The sequence below is a fragment of the Rhinatrema bivittatum genome, chromosome 2 (genome assembly GCF_901001135.1).
Source record: "Rhinatrema bivittatum chromosome 2, aRhiBiv1.1, whole genome shotgun sequence".
NCBI lineage: Eukaryota > Metazoa > Chordata > Amphibia > Gymnophiona > Rhinatrematidae > Rhinatrema > Rhinatrema bivittatum.
The window spans coordinates 710,717,201-710,731,288 of NC_042616.1; the positions used below are offsets into that span (position 1 = coordinate 710,717,201).

The 14,088-nt window shown below is 42.9% G+C and overlaps 1 long non-coding RNA gene across 2 annotated transcripts in view; it reads right to left on the reverse strand.

The window, feature by feature from the left end:
* Positions 1 to 1,209: 1,209 nt before the first annotated feature.
* LOC115086264 overlaps positions 1,210 to 14,088 on the reverse strand; it is a 66,032-nt gene continuing 53,153 nt past the window's right edge. For both annotated transcript variants that reach the window (XR_003855195.1, XR_003855194.1), the window contains one exon: positions 1,210 to 1,765. This is a non-coding gene — a long non-coding RNA (uncharacterized LOC115086264). The remainder of the gene's footprint in view (positions 1,766 to 14,088) is intronic.

Genomic DNA, 14,088 nt, shown 5'->3' on the forward strand with positions numbered 1-14,088 from the left:
GCAGAATTGCTGCAGGAGATCTGGGACTGGACTGGGCAGACAGCAGATGTTCAATAGCAGGAGAAGAAGTGCAGAGGTACATTAGCTAACTCCTCCACCTTTCCAGCTTTGGACCCAACTGCTGCCTTGGACAGCGTACGACTCTGTACAGCTGCTTAGTTCACAGGTGGTAAAGGATGAGGAGGGTGCCAGGAGAGGGGAAGGGGGATGGTCGGTGATAGAAAGGAAGAAAAAGTGAGAGGAGGTAGGAAAAAGAGACGAGGTGGGGACAGGAGAAGCGAGAGAGGAGGGGTATGGGGGCAGTGGGGAGAGAGGCAGGGAGTGGGGAAGGAGAAGACCCGCACCCCCCTAACCAAAATAGTGTTCCTCAAATCTCAATAAAAGAGTCCCAGTTTGTATTGTAACTGCTAAAACTGGTTCCTCATGTTCCTCCTTCTAGGGACTAAGGTATGCTACCTAGGATATCCCCTTTCTGAATGGAAACAATTTGTATATGCTCCTGCATCTAAGATCTAGCAGGAAGTCACCAGCCTGCTAGAAGTTTTAATTAAATGCAGTCAGTGCTACTGCTCAACTAGCTCCTGCCAGAGATTTTATTTCAGACTAAGCTCTTTGAATGGTCATTGAATATGCTGGCAGATTTAAGGTTTGCCATTTGTTCTACTCTGAGTACTACATGTTTTTCCCAGACATTTCAATTGTTAGAAAATAAGGGCTTTTATAAGGTTTTGCCACTCTCTGGCATTTTCACACATTTGGACAACTATCCAATTTCCAAACTAACTGAAGGAGGCAATGAATTTTAAATCTAATCTAAATTCTGCTATGCTTATGCATCTTCAGAATTGTGCAACACATAGGCCTTACCACATTTTTCTCATCCTTTATTTAGATAATGAACACACTCAATGAAGACCAGATGTTAAAACATGGAACATGTCTGAAACTTAATACTTTTATGGTGAGAGGTAGAATGTATTTCATTTCAACACACCGAATTGTATTGCATAGTAAATTATACTGAACTACATGCATATGAACAGGTTTAATGTGTGTGTGTGTGTGTTTTTAAAATAGAACATCTCCAACAAAACTTCAAAAGTAATAAAATGCACTTTTATTATAATGGATGCTCACAGTGGATCAAAATCTTCCAGTCACATCTAGTCGATTGCCCAAAAAGTATAGCCATTTGGGACACAGAAAAATGTCTAATAAAAAAAACTATTTGTTGCATTGAATGAATAAAAATATTCATATGTTATATTTGAAAAAGGCAGTAGAGAGGCCCAACACTTCTTAGAGAAGCTGAATAAATCCTATATACTCAGATTTTTAGGCCAACACCTGATCTCCAGTGCTTAATGCATTATCAAGCTCTTTACAATATTTAAGACACTTCTTATCCATTTTCATGCAAGGTTATCCTGATTTCACCAACATCTGGAACAGGGTAGAAGGAGCATACAGGACATGCTCAAGCCATGACATTGGCTTGAACTTAGGACAAGAAGTTAACACCTACCCACATTTATAATCAAATTACCTCATTGTAAGGGCAAAAATGTTCTGACTGGCCTCAAACTGGCAGGTTGAGAAGATGGAATGTACAGCCTGTAGATAAGATCTGCAACCATGCCCCTGAAGACTGGATTGCTCCTCAGGACTTCTAAAGGGATGCTGGACTCCAGGAAGGTGTTCTGGTAATTCGAGGGCTAGAGAGTCAAGCTGTGAGAAACCAGAGGAGATCCATGAAGTCTTGAACCTGGAAGTAAGTGTATTTATGCCTTCAGTATTGGATTAACTTATAACTGAATAATCAAACCCTAGACTGGACTGAGAGTGTTTGAATCTAAACTACTGGTTGTCCCTAAGGAAAGGGATCTTGTTTGTGATAGGGGGGCTTTAATCTCTAGTTGAACTGTACCATTGCTCTACTTTCTCAAGGACTGGAAAGAAAGGAGCCTGTGCTTTTTGCAACATGCCGATCTGAATGTAAGAGCCATTTGTTTGGACTGCACTGTGCTGTTTGACTGAAATATGTATGTACTCCAGGACAGAAGAAAAACCAGATCACACAGGGTTAACTTGTTTAACAGCTGGTGGTGTAATGCATGCTCCACAGTTTGCTCTGTTTTCATAGGAGCCCAGTTGACTTTGTTAGCCAGTAAAGCCTCCACTTTGTTTGTTTTTCTCTATTCTCCTGGATTTTGGAGAGCAGTTGCAAGCTGGCCCCACCAAAAGATATCAGAGCTGAAGAGGTGTTTAGCACAGAGGCTCAGCACCCCAGCTCAGGATGCAGACAGATCAGAGAGAGAGAGAGAGAGAGAAACAATCTGTTACTACTGTATTTGCCAAGGACAGCACTCTGAGAAACTTAGACATCACTACTCAAAGACAGAAGCATGGCATGGGAGTGTGGATCTCCATTTTCCTGTATTCTTTTATTTTGGAGCTGTGGACAGAAGTGTCTGTCATTTTCCCTGCTGCCCTAATCCAGAACTGCTGTGCACACACTGGGGAGGGGGGGGGGGGGGGGGGGATCTGGATAATAATCGGATGAGAGGAGGATGCTGGGAATTCCAGATAATCGTCTCCAGGGAGTGGTGAGAAGTTATGAGAGGTGATGTCTACAAACTGGGAGGACTCCTCCATTTAGTATTTTTACATTCTTTTGTTATGATTTACAAATAATTTACTCCAGAACTGAAAACATCTCCTATCAGTGCACCTGAGAAAATCAGTGTATCGCCCTCCAAAAAAAAAAAAAAAGCAACCATTTTTGCAATACTTTTTAAGGGGCCTCCAACAAATTATTTCATCTTGGTGTACCAGACAGAACTGCTAAGTTTCTTTTTTTTCCCTTTGGTTTCAAAGATACTCAAAGGCATTGAGGAACATTGCCCAATGATGAAAGAAAACCTTTAATGGAAGGAGTGTTTTCCCCCCTTTTCTTCTCTGTACTTTCTCCATCCTTTGGGGTTTGGCTAGGTTAAATACATTCCCAATTATCACATTTGGTGTTGAAATATACTGGGTACCCAGGTAGGTATAGTGTTTGTGAGAGTATTCTGTTATATATGTAGTTATTTTGTCTGTTCATTTTGTGTCCAGAAGTAAAAGAATAAAAAAGCTAAACTGTTTCTGTTGTGTGGAAACGTAAGGTGCATTCAAACTCTGGGAATAGATTTTTTTTGGGTGGCCTAGGGTGTTTGGAGCAGTTTGAAAGAGGTCTGAGGAGCACCAAGTATGATATCAGGGTTTGTGTCTTTTATAGTCACTGGAGATCTGGGTGATTTATTTCTTCTAGGATGTGGCCCCTCTCCCCTAGCACCCGATAATCACAATACCTCAGGGAATGGGGGGCACATGTGCCTTTGTTTAAATCCTGTAGACTGTAAGCTAGGACATAACTGTATTTTTAAGTGCCTACTCAATTAAAGATCAGCTTTATATTAAGTATGCTCTGAAACACATACAAACACTTAACGCCAGAGAAAACAGTGGAAAAAGTGGCTTGCTGCCTCAGAAGAGAGAATTTGAAATGAAGTTGCCCATAGAGGCAAAAACTCATAATAATAACTTTAAAAAATATATCCAAAGCAAGAAACATGTGAGGGAGTTGGTTGGACTGTTAGATGACCGAGGGGTTAAAGGGGCTCTTAGAGAACATAAGGCCATTGAAGAAAAGGTAAATACATTCTTTGCTTCTATATTTACTAATAAGGATGTTGGGGAGATACCGGTTCCGGAAATGATTTTCAAGAGTGATGAGTCAGATGAACTGAACCAAATCACTGTGAACCTGGAAGATGTAGTAGGCCAGATTTACAAACTAAAGAGTAGCAAATTACTTGGACTGGATGGTATGCACCCCAGGTTTCTGAAGGAACTAAAAATGAAATTTCAGATCTATTAGTTAAAATTTGTAACCTATCATTAAAATCATCCATTGTACCTGAAGATTGGAGGGTGGCCAATGTAACCCCAAAATTTAAAAAGGGCTCCAGGGGTGATCCAGGAAACTATAGACCAGTGAGCCTGACTTCAGTGCCAGGAAACATAGTGGAAACTATTCTAAAGATCAAAATCACAGATCAGATAGAAAGACATGATTTAATGGAACATAGTCAACATGGATTTACCCAAGACAGGTCTTGCCTCACAAATCTGCTTCATTTTTTTTGAAGGGGCTAATAAACATATGGATAAAGGTGAACCAGTAGATGTAATGTATTTGGATTTTCAGAAGGCGTTTGACAAATTACTTCATGAGAGGCTTCTAAGAAAAGTAAAAGTCATGGGATAGGAGGCGGTGTCCTTTCATGGATTACAAACTGGTTAAAAGACAGGAAACAGAGAGTACGATTAAATGGTCAATTTTATCAGTGGAAAAGGGAAAACATGAAAGCGCCTCAGGGATCTGTACTTGGATTGGTGCTTTTCAATATATTTATAAATGATCTGGAAAGGAGTGGATCCCTTTTTAAATATAGGGGTTACATTGGCCATTTTCCAATCTTCATGTACATGGGATGATTTTAATGATAGGTTACAAATTTTTACTAATGTAACCCCATCTTTGGGTGGCCACTAACCACCAATGGGGCCATAAAAGTATTTAGTGTCTCTTCAGGGCTAGGAGCAAGCTGGCTAACTCTTTTTTTTCAGTCTCTTTCCCAGGGCCTAGATTCTTTGTTGTTGGGGTGAAAGGACACTCCTTTCAGGGCCCAGAGTGACTGGGGTGACTTTTTGTAATACTTTCTTTCCCTTGGGAGAGAGATAGTTTTCCTTCAGTGTGTATGCTGTGGATGTCAAATAAATGCACTTGAGACCTTTGTTTCAGTGGCACAAATTAACTCAATCCTCAGCGTCTCTTGCCTCTATCTGTGCAGGTGACAAACATACCAGGGCATGGAGAAACACTCATCCTCCAAAGCTTGGCTAAGTGAGGTTCCCCAAGTGGGAACCTTGCTGGGATGAGAAAAAAAACCTCCAATACTGGCAAAAATTAGCAACAGTCTAATGCACAGAGAGCCTGAAATCCTCTCTCTCCCCAGGAGCGAAGACTCCTTTAGAATGTCCTGAGAGTTATCAAAGTATTCGTATTCACAGTTAGGTGATTGTTCAGTTCTTTATTTTATATCTCATGGATCCCACGATGGGAGGGATCTTCTTTGGAACAGATAGCCCCCACTGTTCCAAGGCAGGAAGGACAGGACAGCTAAAACTCTTACTCCTGGATCTTACAACCAAAGTCCATTTCCCTCAAACCAAAGATCACCGGAGTTCCTCCCAGCTGCAGGTCACCACCATTCCTCCTTCCTCAGTGAGGGTACAGAGGGGCAGGTCATCCCTACAAAGGCACCCCAGACACAGGATTCCCCATGCTCCAAGTCCAAGTGAGGTCTCGCAAGGCTCCTATCACAAAAATGTAAAAATCCCAAAACAATTAAGAGTGAAGCTCCAGCCAGCCAGAAAATGGACTGGTAGGAACCCCCCTCCTGACCTTGCTTAAGATCCCCAGGCAGGATTTGCCTGGTTCCTCCAAGTAGGCTTGAAAATACAATGAAAAACAAAGCTCTTCACTGCCACCTTGCTTTCCAAAAATTAAAAGCACTGTCCACAGTCTCTCTGTAGAAGTTGGAAAGAACCCAAATTATTTAAAAATTACCTGAAAACCCACCTTTGTAAGATAGCTTTCAGTGACTAAGCTGTCTTAATTTGACTTTTTTGCTTTAGAGATTATTTGATTTTATATTTTGTGTTCTTATTTTACAGTTTACTTGATTTTATATTTTGTGTTTGTATTTTATGTTAGCTATAATTGGACATTTATTATTTTATATTGTGAAATATTATGAATGTACTTTTGTAATCCACCCTGAATATAAGAAGGGCAGTCTAGAAATATTTTAAAATAAATAAATAAAATATAGAGAGCTGCTTATAAACTATTGTACAGTAGGATGGCCTCTCCAGCACCCTCAAAAAGAGGGGCAGTACACGAATGGTGCTTCACCCTCATCTATCCTTCACTGCACTAGCTAAGATAGTTTAACTAAGACCACTATTGGTAATGAGCATCTATTGCTTGGCAAGTTCTTGAGGGCTGGTTTAGCCTCTATTGGAAACAGGATGCTGGGCTTGATGGACCTTTGGTCTGACACAGCATGGCGATTTCTTTTGTTCTTATCACTGAACAACAACAAGCCATGATCTTATCTGAGCTGTAAACCCTAGCAACGGAAACCCCTCCTATGAAAGGAGAAAGTTTCAGGATGCTGGATATACAGAGCTGGAGTCAGGTCCCTCAGGAAGATGTGGACTCCAGTAGCTGATTGGGAGATAGAGAAGGCTCCCCAAGGAAGAAAGGAACCCCAGCAGCTGATCCAGAGGTAGAATTGGATCTCCAAAGAGCACGTAGATCCCAGTAACAGATTGGGAGGTGGACTTGGGTTCTTCAGGAGGCTGTGGAACCCAGAGGTGGATTGGGAGGTGGAGTCAGGTCTCTCAGGAGGACGTGTACTCCACAGACAGTGAGGTGGAGTCAGGTTCCCCAGGAGGGTGTGGACTCCAGTGGTAGATTGGGAAATGGAGTCAAGTCCCCCAGTAGTCCATGAACCCCATTAGTGAATCAAGAAATGGAATTTGGTCCTTCAGAATGGAACAGACCCAGCAGTAGAGTGGAGGTGGAGCAAGGGAGATGGCAGCAGCAGTCTGAACACAACGGTCCTCTACTTATGATTGGTATTACCCACCACCTAGTTGTATTTCTTAACATGGGTGAGTCGTTGGGTATAGTGGGAAAGAAAGAAGGGGGAGGGAACTGTACTGGATCAAGTGGAATGTAAAAGGTTCTTTCTTTTCTATACGGTGATACCTTTTTGCGGACTTGTACTCCTAAGTAGATAAATGTGCTGTTTGTTACCTTGTAGAAATATATATATTTGTTGTTAGGATTCATGGTACTCACCCGCTCTCACGCAGCAGAAATGCCACTGGATCCAGCCTCCATGCTGCTGCAGCCAGCCTCCCGGTAAGTGCACACAAGATCATGCATGCACATAATGGGGCCAATGCAATAATCTAAGCATTTAAAAAACTGTTCACTGGTTTCCAATTTTTTTTTACTCCTGTTGCATTAAGCTAATGATATGCTAATGCATCAGGAGTTAAAAATGTGTAAAAACTATAAAATGTGCATTTGGCACAGGATGAATGCACATTTTAATGCAGGGATGGTAGAACTACCTCCACAAGAGGTGGCAGCTGCCGCTGCCACATAGTCAGATAAATAACAACTTATGTAGCTATTTAGCAGTGCTGGGAAAAATCACAGAGCATATAGAAAGACATGGTTTAATGGAATACAGTCAACATGGATTTACCCAAGGGAAGTCTTGCCTTACAAATCTGCTTCATTTTTTTGAAGGGGTTAATAAACATGTGGATAAAGGTGAACCGGTAGATGAGGTATATTTGGACTTTCAGAAGGCATTTGACAATGTCCTCATGAGAGGCTTCTAAGAAAACTAAAAAGTCATGGGATAGAGGTGATGTCCTTTCGTGGATTACAAACTGGTTAAAAGACAGGAAACAGAGAGTAGGATTAAATGGTCAATTTTCTCAGTGGAAAAAGGTAAACAGTGGAATGCCTCAGGGATCTGTACTTGGACCAGTGCTTTGCAATATATTTATAAATGATCTGGAAAGGAGTGAGGTTATCAAATTTGCAGATGATAGAAAAGTATTCAGAGTTGTTAAATCATAAGCGGATTGTGATAAATTGCAGGAGGATCTTACAAGACTGGAAAATTGGGCATCCAAATGGAAAATGAAATTTAATGTGGACAAGTGCAAGGTGTTGCATATAGGGAACAATAACTCATGCAGTAGTTTCACGATAATGATATTAGGTTCTATATTAGGAGCTACCACCCAGGAAAAAGATCTAAGCATCATAGTGGCACTGGACAATATATTGAAATCATCAGCTCAGTGTGCTGCAGCAGTCAAAGAAGCAAACAGAATGTTAGGGATTATTAGGAAGGGAATGGTGAATAAAATAGAAAATGTCATAATGCTTCTGTATCACACCATGGTGAGGCTGCACCTTGAGTACTGTGTGTACAGTTCTTGTCACTGCATCTCAAAAAAGATATAATTGCACTGGAGAAGGTACAGAGAAGGGCAACCAAAATGATAAAGGGGATGGAACAACTCCCCTATGAGGAAAGGCTAAAGAGGTTAGGGCTGTTTAGCTTGGAGAAGAGACGGCTGAGGGGGGATATGATAGAGGTGTTTAAAATCATGAGAGGTCTTGAATGAGTAGATGTGAATCGGTTATTTACACTTTCAGATAATAGAAGGACTAGGGGGCACTCCATAAAGTTAGCAAGTAGCACATTTAATACTAATCAAAGACAATTCTTTTTCACTCAAGCCCAGCATCCTGTTTCCAACAGAGGCCAAACCACGCCACAAGAACCTCGACACTGCTTAACCTTGACCTCGACACTGCTTAACCTCCACCTGTCTCTGAACACTGCCTACTTACCATTACTGATTGAACTCTGCCTGCCCTGACCTCTGCCTGAAACACGTCATTGCGTGAACTCCGCCTGTCTCTGATCACAGCCCTTACCTGTCTCCGTTTGCCTGCTGCCTGTCCCAAACTCTGCTTCTCCTGACTCTGCTTTCTCTGGGCTAGACTATAAAGCCTTCCCGTGATGGATCTTCACATCCATAGCCGCCCTGGCACCCGAGGGCTTAACCTAAGGGGAATGAGGGCTGGTATTAGTGAAGCTCTGTTGCGTCCGTCGGTCGCAGACGGCTGCGACCGCTCTGCCTTACCTCTTTTGCTCCCCTTTCCCTCTCTTTGGGCAAGATGGTTGTCTCTGGTGCCGAGTGCTGCGGCCTCGGCGTTCTCAGATCAGCATGGGCGTCCCCATCCGCTATGCTCACTCCCGTGGCCTCCTAGGGCGCACGCGCGCACAGCTCTGACGCTCAAGTACACGTCATGGCGGGAACCTCGGGGGCGGCCCCACCGCATGACGTCAGTTCCTCTGGGAATAACTAGCTTCTGTTTCCGCTACCAAACTGAGTTAGCAAAGACTTCGCTTCGCTACTCTGCCTGCTCTAAGCTGCCAGCTTAGACGCCTCCTTCGCTAAGGGCCTCGCTGCAGCAGAAGCTCTAGACACCCGCTCCTCGGGGGTCTCTCACTTCCAACTTCCCTTCAGGGTCTTCACTAACCTAGACAACTGCTCCTCGGGGGTCTTTTCTCTTATTCATTCCAGGATATTGGACCATTGGGTACTCGCTCCTCGAGGGCCTATCTACTTCACATCCTGCACCATGGACCTTCGGTCTTATTATTCTACCATCAGGAAGACGCCTTCACTCTGTGAGTACCTCTATAAACCGGCGCTCCAACTCCACCCACCAGCCGCGGCATTACCCGCACTGCGGGCTCCTGCCTATCGTGAACATCTGGGTGAGACTATACTTCTGAGCCTGTTGAGCTTATTGGCACCTCGTGGATCAGTGCCTTACCTTCCTGCATTACCATCTCATCACAGCAGTACAATAAAGACTCTATCCATTCTGTGTCTGCTAACTGTGTCAGCCTATCGCAGTAGGTTCCCCAAGGGGCTCCTCCCTGTGGGCGGAGTCATCTCCACTGTGACCAAGGGTCCACAATGCCTCAAACACAACAAGCTCCAGTTGAACCTCTGCTCCAGTCAGCTTTATCTGCCAATGGTAAGGACCTGAAGGGCTCCTCCCTGCAGGTTGTATCAACTCCACCTCAGCCAAAGGGTCCACTTCTGCAACACATCCTTGTCTGCTACCTGCCCTGACCTGATTCTTCTTGTCTGCTGCCTTCCCTGACCTCCTCCGGATATTGGACTTTAGTTCTCGCCACTGCCCTAGGGACCCAGAACCCAAGGGCTCAAACTGTGAGCAAGGTGGCTGGTATAGGCGATGCTCCAGTCTATCTCACTACAAGGTGAGTCTGCCAGCTGATGGAGTGGGCCTACTGGGTTTGCTCGCTAGGCTGCGCCAATCACTGGGTTCGCTCACTAGGCTGTGCCAATCACCGGTGTTACATTTATATAATCTAATAAAACTTGTACATATTTTGCAATTTCCCTCCACACTTTGGAAGTACCAAAAACACTTGTAAATAAATACTGCCAGCCCACTTACAGTCCCATCTGTTTCTTATCAGATTTTTTTGGGATGAAGAGAGGGAAATCTCTACCCACTAATACCTCTATCCCTAGGTGGAGGCACCAGGTGCCAGCACACAAGAACCAACAGAATCTGCCTAAGGGGGGCTCCTACTAGGTTGCTCCCGGACCCAGGAACCCCTGCAACCCCCGACAAGGTAATTGAGCATGGGGGCATTACATACAAGCTAGTTCCAGTCTCTCCCAGAATTCACCACCTGGAACGCTTCTCCCCATGCCCACAGAAGTCCCTTTGAAAATTGCCCTCCCTAATGCTTGTTTGACGCCTTTATTGTAAACCACTTTGATTAATTGTAGGATGGTAAAGGTGATATAAAAATTTGAAAATTAAAATAAGGTACATGAGGAATGTTGCAGAGGACAGTATCACTGCAAACGAGTAGGAATTGCCACTGGGGAGGGGAGTAAGGGAGAAATAGAGGAATTTCCCTATGAATGTCACTGTTGGGATGGGGTGGGGAAGGGATGAGGAGCATCACTGCCAAGGATTGGGAGGACTGGGAGGAAGAGAAGAGGCATCACTTTTGGAATGGGAGGGGCCAGGGGAGGAGAGAAGGATCATTAGCACAGGGAAGGGGGTAAGGGAAGTAGGAGCATTACTCCCACCTTAAATCCATTCAAATGTGCAACAGTTTTACTGCTTGTTTTAAAATTGTAGTTAAGCTGCTCTGTTTCATACCCAGCAGTTTTTCTTCCCCAATACACCTGTTCAGATGGTGTTCAGCTCCATAATATCTCTGCACTGTCATGAATTTTAGGCACAAAGTCAGCAATTACTCGGAATATAAGATCCAGGTTGTACAAAACATTATGAGGTCCATATTCAAAAGCCATTTAGGCAGGCTTCAGAGCAGGCCTAAAGTTAGCCAGCTTCATGTGGCCAGATAACTCGCTACTTAGCCGGATATCTTCAGTAGTTTCCAGGAAAGCAGCTCATCTTAGGAAAATATAAAGTAAGTCGTGGGCCTCCCGGCCCCATGCCCACCCCACCACCACCACATGTATCTCCCCCTTCCCCCTCGGATGCCCCAAAAAGTTGGCTCAGTTCTTTAAACCTGGGACATCCGAGGGGGAAGGGGGAGATACATGTGGTGGTGGTGGGGTCGGGAGGCCCACGACTTCGTTTTTTTTTTTTTTTTCCAAAGATGCGCTATTTACCTGGATATCTGTGAAGATATCAATATTCAATCAATGCTCGGTTAGGGTTAAAGTTATCTGGCTATATATAGCCGGATAACTTTCAACAAGAATATATTCATGGGACGTGTATCCCGCTGAATATTCGGGACAAGTTACCCGGCTAACTTGTCCACTAAACGGCCTACTGATTATTGGCTTCTATGAAAATTGTGACTATTTTGATGAAGTACAGGGGATCCCTTCATTGGCATACAACAACATTTGACACTAGTTGAAAAAGTACCCAAGGACATCCAAGCATACTTTTCTAACCCACAGCGTGGAAGACTGCAGAGAGTCTTAGAAAATCCCAACACTCATTAGCATGTTTATTCAGCGTCATCATCACTCATCAGTAGATATGTGCTATATATCACATTTTCCAGCCTTTTCATTTCTTGGCATGCTGTAATACTACTACTGAATAACTGCTGCATATTGATTCTGGACAGCTGTATGACTAATATTATTACAAACTGACAAAATTGCTTAATGATAGAGCTGCTATAAACTTCTGAAGGGACTTGATTCTGTGAAATTTCATAGAGGTCTGAATATATTTTGGCTTGATGTGTTTGGAGAAGGAATTTTTCTTTCAAATAAAATATTCATGTTCAAAAATAATATTATGGTGCACATCTGAGTTTTTGTGTATTTGGAGTTTACATTGTTTTCAAAGTCTAAGGAGCCTCTGCAAGAAAATTCAGGGTTAAAAAATTACACTGTGCACCTTGGTAACATTTTTCTATGCACATTAAATTGGGCCTTTATGTAATATGCACAAGATTTTACCAGTTACACGGTAATACTTCCCATTAATACTATGGCCTCAGAATTAATGTGGATAGTAATACAAGAAAAAAATGTAGAGGTCTATATTCAAAAGGGTTTGTCCAGCTAAGTTCATGACTTTAACTGGACAAACTTCCACTATTAAACATCCACATGCTGCTGAACATCTTAGTTTATCTGGGTAAGTCATTACCTAGCTAAAACTTGGATAAAAAAAGGGGCAGAATGGGGGCTGAATATCAGCGCTAGCATGGTAGAGTTATCAGGCTAACTTTGGTTGGCAGTAAAAAACCTCCCTAAAGATAGCTGGATATTGGATAATAGAAAAATAAATGAAGCCACAACACAAGTGGTTGAGTAATCGCAGCAGTACCCCTATCCCTCCCGATCCCCTGAAATATTTTTAATGTTCCAGGCGGGCAGCCCCCCCCCCATTTCCCAAATCCACATCCACTCCATCACAAACCTCCTATCCCTCCCCCTTTATTCCCAAAGCCATCAGGAGGAGAGAACTTTTCCTTTTCTCACTGGCTTGTATGGTCAGTGAAGGGTCCAATCAGAGTCCAGTGAAGTGAATAAATAAATAAATATTAAAGGTCTGCATAGCTCTCACCCTTCCAGCATTTACTATTCAAGCCAGCAGGAGACAGAATATCCTTCTCTCACTGGCTTATGCTGCAATTTTGGGAGTTGAGGTTAGCAGTGGGAAGGATATGGATTTGGGGAGATGGAGGGGGTGGCTACCTGGAGCATTTTATATATTTCAGGGGATCAGGAGGAGGCCCCCCCTCCACCATTACATATTTTTCTTCTGAGAATTAGGGGAGAAATGGAAAGAGATCACAGCTGCTATGCACTAATGTTTGTTTGTTTTTTTTAAAGCCAATATTCAGTCAGCTGGCCAAGGAGAAAGTTACCCAGCTGTATCTGTGTAACTTTAACAAGGTATATTCACCAGGAGATTTGTCCCACTGAATATTTGGCTAACCTTATTCAGGAAAATGTTATCTATATAACTTTGCAGTCGGCTGGCTTGCTGAATATTAACCTGTTAAGATTCATGTTAGCTGTAGCCTAAAATCTCTAGTACTAACCATTCCTTTCATTTTGGGCCAATTAGCGTGGGGGATTTCATCTCTCTCTGAACCCCAGTGAAGAGAAAGTGCTTTGAAGGTTTATACTTTTTCTACTAGAAATTCTGCATTGCCTTCAGCAGGCTAGCATAGAGTTAAGCAAAAATCAGGTCAAAAGAAAATATGGAAGAAATTTATTGTGCCTTGCTTAACGCATTTGACATGGTGACTAAATGTGTCGAGGTTACTCCAGTCACTAACATTATCCCTATGTGAATTTTTCTTTCTAGGGGCAGTAGGAGGGGTTTTGATGATTTTGATTCCCTCCAGTGCTATAACTCCACCTTTTTGGGGGATAGGCTTTTTGGGGTATAAAGACCCATGGAGCATACCCGCTCTTCAGTGGGCGAGGAGTAGGGTTGGTGAATTGGAGAATGAATCTGAGAGAGCTAGATAATGAGTTAGGGGCTAAAACCTTCCCTGGGTTTCAATAGGAAACGGATTGGAGAGCTGGAGATTTCACGAGATCTCACAGAAGGCAATTCAAGCATTTGGCAAAGAGGTCCTGATGAAGAGATTTTTTAGAAGACAGAACTGGAACTACCCCCTAGTTATCCCACTCTTATTGCTAAGGATATTTTCAATCAGCATGAAGGTGCAAGAGTGGGAAGGGGAGTGAATAGAAGAAGGATGGTCAGAGAAATCATTTGGTTTTTATTGATCATTGGATGTTTGTTGATCCTTATTTTTGTCATATTGACCTGGATATTCTTCTTTAAGTAACAGTAAA